The sequence below is a fragment of the Adiantum capillus-veneris genome, chromosome 9 (assembly GCF_014529385.1).
Source record: "Adiantum capillus-veneris isolate H3 chromosome 9, ASM1452938v2, whole genome shotgun sequence".
Classification (NCBI taxonomy): domain Eukaryota; kingdom Viridiplantae; phylum Streptophyta; class Polypodiopsida; order Polypodiales; family Pteridaceae; genus Adiantum; species Adiantum capillus-veneris.
This window is the reverse complement of record NC_140939.1, coordinates 111790594-111799242: the sequence shown is the minus strand read 5'-3', so window position 1 is coordinate 111799242 and position 8649 is coordinate 111790594.

The window sequence follows — 8649 nt, the reverse complement described above, 5'->3', positions numbered from 1 at the left end:
CTTGTGCAATTGTTTGAAAACAGATAAGGCTTCAGATTTTTGTCAAAGTAGAAATACTGTCGTATACCTTGAGAAATCATCAATGAAAGTAATGAAGTAGCGATATTGTGATCTCGAAGAAGGTAGAGATCCACATATATCAGTATGAACAAGATCCAATATGTCATGAGAATGAGTTGTATTTGAAAGAGGAAAGGGTTTGCGATTGTGTTTCCCAAGAGCACAAAATTCACAAATTCCCATATGAGAATGGGCTTTAAGATCCATGCCATGAACAAGATCACGACGTTGAAGATCAAGGAGTTTTGAGAAATCAGCATGAACAAAACGGTGATGCCATACTTTGCAATCATGATCACCTGGAGCAGTGACAACATTTGCTACAACATCGTTGAGAGAGAGTTCAAACAAATTACCATTTCGAGGAGCAGTGGCTATAGTCTGTCCATCTTTCTCAATTCGGCATTTGGTATGATCAAATCCAACAAACAGACCAAGATCAACAAGTCTAGCAACTGAAAGAAGATTACGTTGAAGATCTGGTACATGTAATACTCCTCGCAAAATTCGAGGGGAAGAAGATAAGGTACCAAGATATAAGTCTCCAATACCCTTTACTTGACAAGTAGTATCATCAGCAAGATAAACAACACGTTGAACTGGCAGTGGATGGTAGTTATGGAGCCACTTAGACTGATATGTCATATTTCCTGTAGCACCAGAATCGACAATAAAAAGTGATCCATCGCGTACATGAAGTATTCTGTCTGGAGCAACTGAACATAGGACGCAGCTTGTTTCTGGTACAATGTTGTTTCGATGTTCAATAGCATATGCTCTATTCCGATCTGTGTCGAATCGACGCTTATAGCACATATGAGTGGGATGATCATATCGTCCACAATATTCACAAGAAGAAGAAGAAGAGTCTCTAGATAAACGTGGTTGTTTAGTGGTAATATTGTGTTCTTCATCATATTGACGTGCCCAACAATCATCTTCAGTATGGCCATTTCTGTTGCAGTAAGAACATTGCTTATTAGGAAATTTGAGACGAGAGAAAATATTACCGCGACGGCCACCTCTGCGGTTTCCTCGTTGAAATGGACGCCTTCGAGCATAAAAAGCCCGTTCCATCTGTTGTGACTCAGTCTCCTCATGTGAAATCATAGCTGTATCATGACTAGCATTACGACGTTCTTGACGTTGAGAGTATTCAATTAAAGACATGCAGGCTTGGTCGAAATCAAGACCATCTTTATTAGAGAGAATAGTAACAATGTTATCATAAGAAGAGTCCTTCACCGTATCAAGGAGAAGTGTAATGAGTTGCTTTTGTGGAACAGGATCACCGGCAGCAGCAAGTTGATTAATAATAGATTTGAAAGATTCAATATGTCCCGTCATGGCAGTACCAACTTCATATTGTAACTTGTTAAGCAACCCTGTCAAATAAAGTATTTCTGTGACAGATTTCTTCTGAAAGTTTGCAATAAGGTACTTCCATACGTCGTGGGAAGTAGGCAGTTCGTACATATCAAGCAAAAGGGAATCAGTAAGAGCAGAAAGAATATACCGACGAGCTGCTTTATCACGTCGTTGCCAATCCGTATAGGCAACATTCCAATCTTCAAATATAGGTCCTTCAGTGATAAGCACGTTATCATTATCCGTATCAACAGGCTGAGGCGGACAAACACGATTTCCAAGAACAACATCGGAGAGTTCATCGCCTTCAAGAATTAACAACATCTTTGCTTTCCATCCTGGAAAACCTTGACCTTGGAAAGGAGGAACAGAACGCTGGCCAGAAGGAAAGCCGTTGACGAGAATATTCATAGCCATATCTTGTTGCGAGAAGACGTATAAGATAAGATCGCAGAATTTGCACACCATATATGGTGAAGGCCGCAATTGAGAATGAGAGAGATATGAGGACTGCGTTCTGTCAACGATAAACGTAAGAAGGATGCTCAAGGAACTTCCAAAATTGTAAGAGACGTCACCCAAAAACGGCAGGGTAAAGGAGACGTTAATAATAAAAGAGTCCTCAAAATAGAGTGGCGTGAGACGCAAGATTGACGGACACAATATGAATAACAAAAAGCTAAATCTTCTCTAAATCTTCACGAAGAAGTAGGACGAAGAAAGCTGCGTCAAGCTCAATTGCAGTAAAAACAGCATAACTTTCTGCTGCGAACTCCGATTGACGCAAACCTAGAACTCAAATCGAAGAGCTCGAGGAGACGAACAAGTTTTGGATAAAAAGTGCCATTGCGCTATGCTCCATTGCACTTTTCCCGTTTCTCCAAATTTTGAGCAGAACAGCAAGAAAAATTGAGATGAAGTTCAGGGTGTCATGAACAAGAAAACGTAATCAACGATTAGATTGATTAGCAATAAACGTCACACAAAACACTAATCATATTCTTCTTAACACAAAACAACCACAATTAACAAGAATCAATGCTCAAAATAAAAATTTGTAGCAATTTTTGAATCTTACATGCAAATTGCATACACATACTGTTTTGTCACTATGAATTGAATTGGCGCATGATCGTTACTGCTCTGATACCATGTTGAGATGTAGAGAGAAAGAGAGAGACGAGACAAGAGACACACCATATACGCTCCCAAAGACTGATTCATATTGAGGACAAGATACAAATATATAGGTGAGACCAAGTTGAGTACAGTGAGCCATATATAGCTCCAACACTTAGACTCCCCGCATCTCACTTCACTCACATTGTTTTTTACAATAAATCACATTTTGTGAATTTTGTACGCAGTCATTGTGGAGGAATGCGCTTGAGATAATGAAGCCAATGGGATCTTAGACTCGTCCCATCTCACTTGATTCACATTTTTTTAAAGAATAAATCACATTTCGTGAATTTTGTGCATATTCATTGACGAGGAATGCGCTTGAGATGAGAAAGCCAATAGGCTTTTAGACTCGCCGCATTTCACTTGATTCACTCTTTTTTTACAATAAATTACATTTCGTGAATTCTGTGCATATTCATTGAGGAGGAATGCGCTTGAGCTGAGAAAGCCAATGGGCTTTTAGACTCGCCGCATCTCAGTTGATTCACTTTTTTTTTACAATAAATCACATTTCGTGAATTTTGTGCATATTTATTGAGGAAGAATGCGCTTGAGATGACAAAGCCAATGGGCTCTTAGACTCGCCGCATCTCGCTTGACTCAAGTTTTTTTAACCAATAAATCACATTTCGTGAATTTGTCCATATTCATTGAGGAGAAATGCGCTTTAATTGACAAAGCCAATGGGCTCTTAGACTCGCCCCATCTTACTTGATTCACATTGTTTTTTACAATAAATCACATTTTGTGAATTTTGTACGCAGTTATTGTGGAGGAACGTGCTTGAGATGACAAAGCCAATGGGCTCTTAGACTCGCCGCATCTCACTTGATTCACATTTTTTTTAACAATAAATCACATTTCGTGAATTTTGTGCATATTCATTGAGGAGGAATCCGCTTGAGATGACAAAGCCAAAGGGCTCTTAGACTGGCGGCATCTCACTTTACTCACATTGTTTTTTATAGTAAATCACATTTCGTGAATTTTGTACGCACTCATTGTGGAGGAATGCGCTTGAGATGACAAAGCCAATGGGCTCTTAAACTCACCGCATCTCACTTGATTCACATTTTTTTGTGCATATTCATTGACGAGGAATGCGCTTGAGATGACAAAGCCAATGGGCTCTTAGACTCGCCGCATCTCACTTGTTTCACTTTTTGTTCACAATAAATCACATTTCGTAAATTTTGTGCAGATTCATTGTGGAGGAATGAACTTGAGATGACAAAGCCAATGGCCTTTTAGACTCGCCGCATCTCACCCGATTCATAAATTTTTAACAATAAATCACATTTCGTGAATTTTTTGCATATTCATTGTGGAGGAATGCGCTAGTGATGAAAAAGCCAATGGGATCTTAGTCTCGTCGTATCTGACTTGATTCACATTTTTTTAACAATAAATCACATTTCCTGAATTTTGTGCATATTCATTGAGGAGGAATGCGCTTGAGATGACAAAGCCAATGGGCTCTTAGACTCGCCGCATCACACTTGATTCACTTTTTTTTTACAATAAATCACACTTCGTGAATTTTGTGCATATTCATTGTGGAGGAATGCGCTTGAGATGACAAAGCCAATGGGCTCTTAGACTCGCCGCATCTCACTTGATTCACTTTTTTTTTTACAATAAATCACACTTCGTGAATTTTGTGCATATTCATTGTGGAGGAATGCACTTAAGATGACAAAGCCAATGGGCTCTTAGACTCGCCGCATCTCACTTGTTTCACTTTTTTTCACAATAAATTACATTTCGTCAATTTTGTGCATATCCATTGAGGAGGAATGCACTTGAGATGACAAAGCCAATGGGCTCTTAGACTCGCCGCATCTCACTATAGTCACATTGTTTTTTACAATAAATCACATTTCTTAAATTTGGTACGCAGTCATTGTGGAGTAATGCGCTTGAGATGACAAATCCAATGGGCTCTTAGACTCGTCGCATCTCACTTGATTCACATTCATTGACGAGGAATGCGCTTGAGATGAGAAAGCCAATGGGCTTTTAGACTCGCCGCATCTCACTTGATGTACAGTTTTTTTACAATAAATCACATTTGGTGAATTTTGTGCATATTCATTGAGGAGGAATGCGCTTGAGATAAGAAAGCCAATGGGCTTTTAGACTCGCCGCATCTCACTTGATTCACTTTTTTTTTACAATAAATCACATTTCGTGAATTTTGTGCATATTTATTGAGGAGGAATGCGCTTGAGATGACAAAGCCAATGGGCTCTTAGACTCGCCGCATCTCGCTTGACTCACGTTTTTTTAACCAATAAATCACATTTCGTGAATTTGTCCATATTCATTGAGGAGAAATGCGCTTGAGATGACAAAGCCAATGGGCTCTTAGACTCGCCCCATCTCACTTGATTCACATTGTTTTTTACAATAAATCACATTTTGTGAATTTTGTACGCAGTCATTGTGCAGGAACGTGCTTGAGATGAGCCAATGGGCTCTTAGACTCACCACATCTTACTTTATTCACATTTTTTTAAAAAGTAAATCACATTTCGTGAATTTTGTGCATATTCATTCAGGAGGAATGCGCTTGAAATGACAAAGCCAATGGGCTCTTAGACTATCCGCATCTCACTTTACTCACATTGTTTTTTATAGTAAATCACATTTCGTGAATTTTGTATGCAGTCATTGTGGAGGAATGCGCTTGAGATGACAAAGCCAATGGGCTCTTAGACTCACCGCATCTCACTTGATTCACATTTTTTCTTACAATAAATCACATTTCGTGAATCTTGTGTATATTCATTGAGAAGAATGCGCTTGAGATGACAAAGCCAATGGGCTCTTCGACATGCCGCATCTCACTTTACTCACATTGTTTTTTACAATGAATCACATTTCGTGAATATTGTCCATATTCATTGTGGGGTAATGCGCTTGAGACGACAAAGACAATGGGCTCTTAGACTCGCTGCATGTCACTCTATTCACACTTTATTCACTTTATTCACAGTTTGCAAATTTTGTGCATATTCATTGTGGAGGAATATGCTTGAGATGACAAAACCAATGGGCTCTTAGACTTGTCACATGTCACTTTATTCACATTTTTTTAAACAATAAATCACATTTCGTGAATTTTGTGTATATTCATTGAGGAGAATGCGCTTGATATGACAAAGCCAATGGGCTCTTAGACTTGCCGCATCTTACTTGTCTCATTTTTTTTCACAATAAATCTTATTTTGTGAATTTTGTGCATATTCATTGTGGAGGAATGCGCTTGAGATGACAAAGCCAATGGGCTCTTAGACTCAGCGCATCTCACCTGATTCACAATTTTTTTAACAATAAATCACATTTCGTGAATTTTGTGCATATTCATTCTGGAGGAATGCGCTAGAGATGAACAAGCCAATGGGATCTTAGTCTCGCCGTATCTGACTTGATTCACATTTTTTAAACAATAAATCACATTTCGTGAATTTTGTGCATATTCATTGAGGAGGAATGCGCTTGAGATGACAAAGCCAATGGGCTCTTAGACTTGCCGCATCTCACTTGATTCACTTTTTTTTTACAATAAATCACACTTCGTGAATTTTGTGCATATTCATTGTGGAGGAATGCTCTTGAGATGACAAAGCCACTGGGCTCTTAGACTTGCCGCATCTCACTTGATTCACATTTTCTCACAATAAATCGCATTTTGTGAATTTTGTGCATATTCATTGAGGAGGAATGCGCTTGAGATGACAAAGACAATGGGCTCTTAGACTCACCTCATCTCACTTGATTGACATTTTTTAAACAATAAATTACATTTTGTGAATTTTGTGCATATTCATTGTGGAGGAATGCACTTGAGATGACCAAGCCAATGGGCTCTTAGACTCGCCGCATCTCACTTCTTTCACTTTTTTTTATAAAAATAAATCACATTGCGTGAATTTTGTGCATATTCATTGACGGGGAATGCGCTTGAGATGACAAAGCCAATGGGCTCTTAGACTTGCCGCATATCACTTTACTCACATTGTTTTGTACAATCAACCACATTTCGTGAATTTTGTACATATTCATTGTGGAGGAATGCGCTTTGAGAGGACAAAGCCAATGGCCTCTTAGACTCGCCGCATTTCACTTGATTCACATTTTTTTCTACAATAAATCACATTTCGTGAATTTTGTGCAGATTCATTGACGAGGAATGCGCTTGAGATGACAAAATGAATGGGCTCTTAGACTTGCTGCATCTCATTTGAGTCACATTTTTTTAAACAATAAATCACATTTCATCAATTTTGTGCATATTCATTGTGGGGTAATGCGCTTGAGATGACAAAGCCATTGGGCTCTTAGACTCGCTGCATCTCACTTGATTCGCATTTCGTAAATTTGTTGCATATTCATTGTGGGTAATGCGCTTGAGATGACAAAGCCAATGGCCTCTTAGACTCACTGCATCTCACTTTATTCACATTTTTTTTACAATAAATATTTTCGTGGATTTTGTGCAGATTCATTGTGGAGGCATGCTCTTGAGATGACAAAGGCAATGGGCTCTTCTTAGACTCGCCGCATCTCAATTGATTCACATTAGTTTAATAATAAATCAGATTTCGTGAATTTTTATGCATATTTATTGTGGAGGAATGCACTTGCGATGACAAAGTCATGGGCTCTTAGACTCGCCGCATCTCACTTGATGTACATTATTTTAACAATAAATCACATTTTCTGAATTTTGTGCATATTCATTGAGAAGGAATGCCCCTGATCAGATGACAATGTCAATGGGCTCTTATACTCGCCGCAACTCACTGGATTCACATTTGTTTAACAATAAATCACATTTTGTGAATTTTGTGCATATTCATTCTGAAGGAATACGCTTGAGATGACAAAGCCAATGGGCTCTTAGACTCCCCGCATCTCACTTGACTCACATTTTTTGTACGAATAAATCACATTTCGTGAATTTGTCCATATTCATTAAGGAGGAATGCCCTTGAGATGACAAAGCCAATAGGCTCTTAGACTAGCCGCATCTCACTTGATTCACATTTTTTTAACAATAAATCACATTTTATGAATTTTATGCATATTTATTGTGGAGAAATGCGCTTGAGATGACAAAGCCACTGGGATCTTAGACTCGCCGCATCTGCCTTGATTCACATTTTTTTTAACATTAAATTACATTTCGTGAGTTTTGTGCATATTCATTCAGGAGGAATGCGCTTGAGATGACAAAGCCAATGGACTCTTATACTCGCCGCAACTCACTCGATTCACATTTCTTGAACAATAAATCACATTTTGTGAATTTTGTGCATATTCATTGTGGAGGAATACGCTTGAGATGACAAAGGCAATGCGCTCTTAGACTCGTCGCATCTCGCTTGATTCACATTTTTTTAACAATAAATAAAATTTTGTGAATTTTGTACATATTCATTCTGGAGGAATGCACTTGAGATGACAAAGCCAATGGGCTCTTAGACTCGCAGCATCTCACTTCTTTCACTTTTTTCTCAAAATAAATCACATTTCGTGAATTTTGTGCATATTTATTAAGGAGCAATGCGCTTGAGATGACAAAGCCAATGCGCTCTTAGACTCGCCGCATCTCGCTTGACTCACGGTTTTGTTCTTGAGAATTGTGGAGAATTGCTCTTGAGATGATAAAGCCAATGGGCTCTTAGACTCACCGCTTCTCACTTGATTCACATTATTTTTTACAATAAATCACATTTCGTAAATTTTGTGCATAATCATTGAGGAGGCATGCGTTTGAGATGACAAAGCCAATGGGCTCTTAGACTCGTTGCATCTCACTTGATTCACATTTTTTTTACAATAAATCACATTTCGTAAATTTTATGGATATTAATTTCGGGGTAATGCGCTTGAGTTGACAAAGCCAATGGGCTCTTAGACTCGCTCCATCTCACTTTATTCACTTTTTTTTTTACAATAAATAATTTCGTGAATTTTGTGTATATTCATTGTGGAGGCATGCGCTTGAGATGACAAAGCCAATAGGCT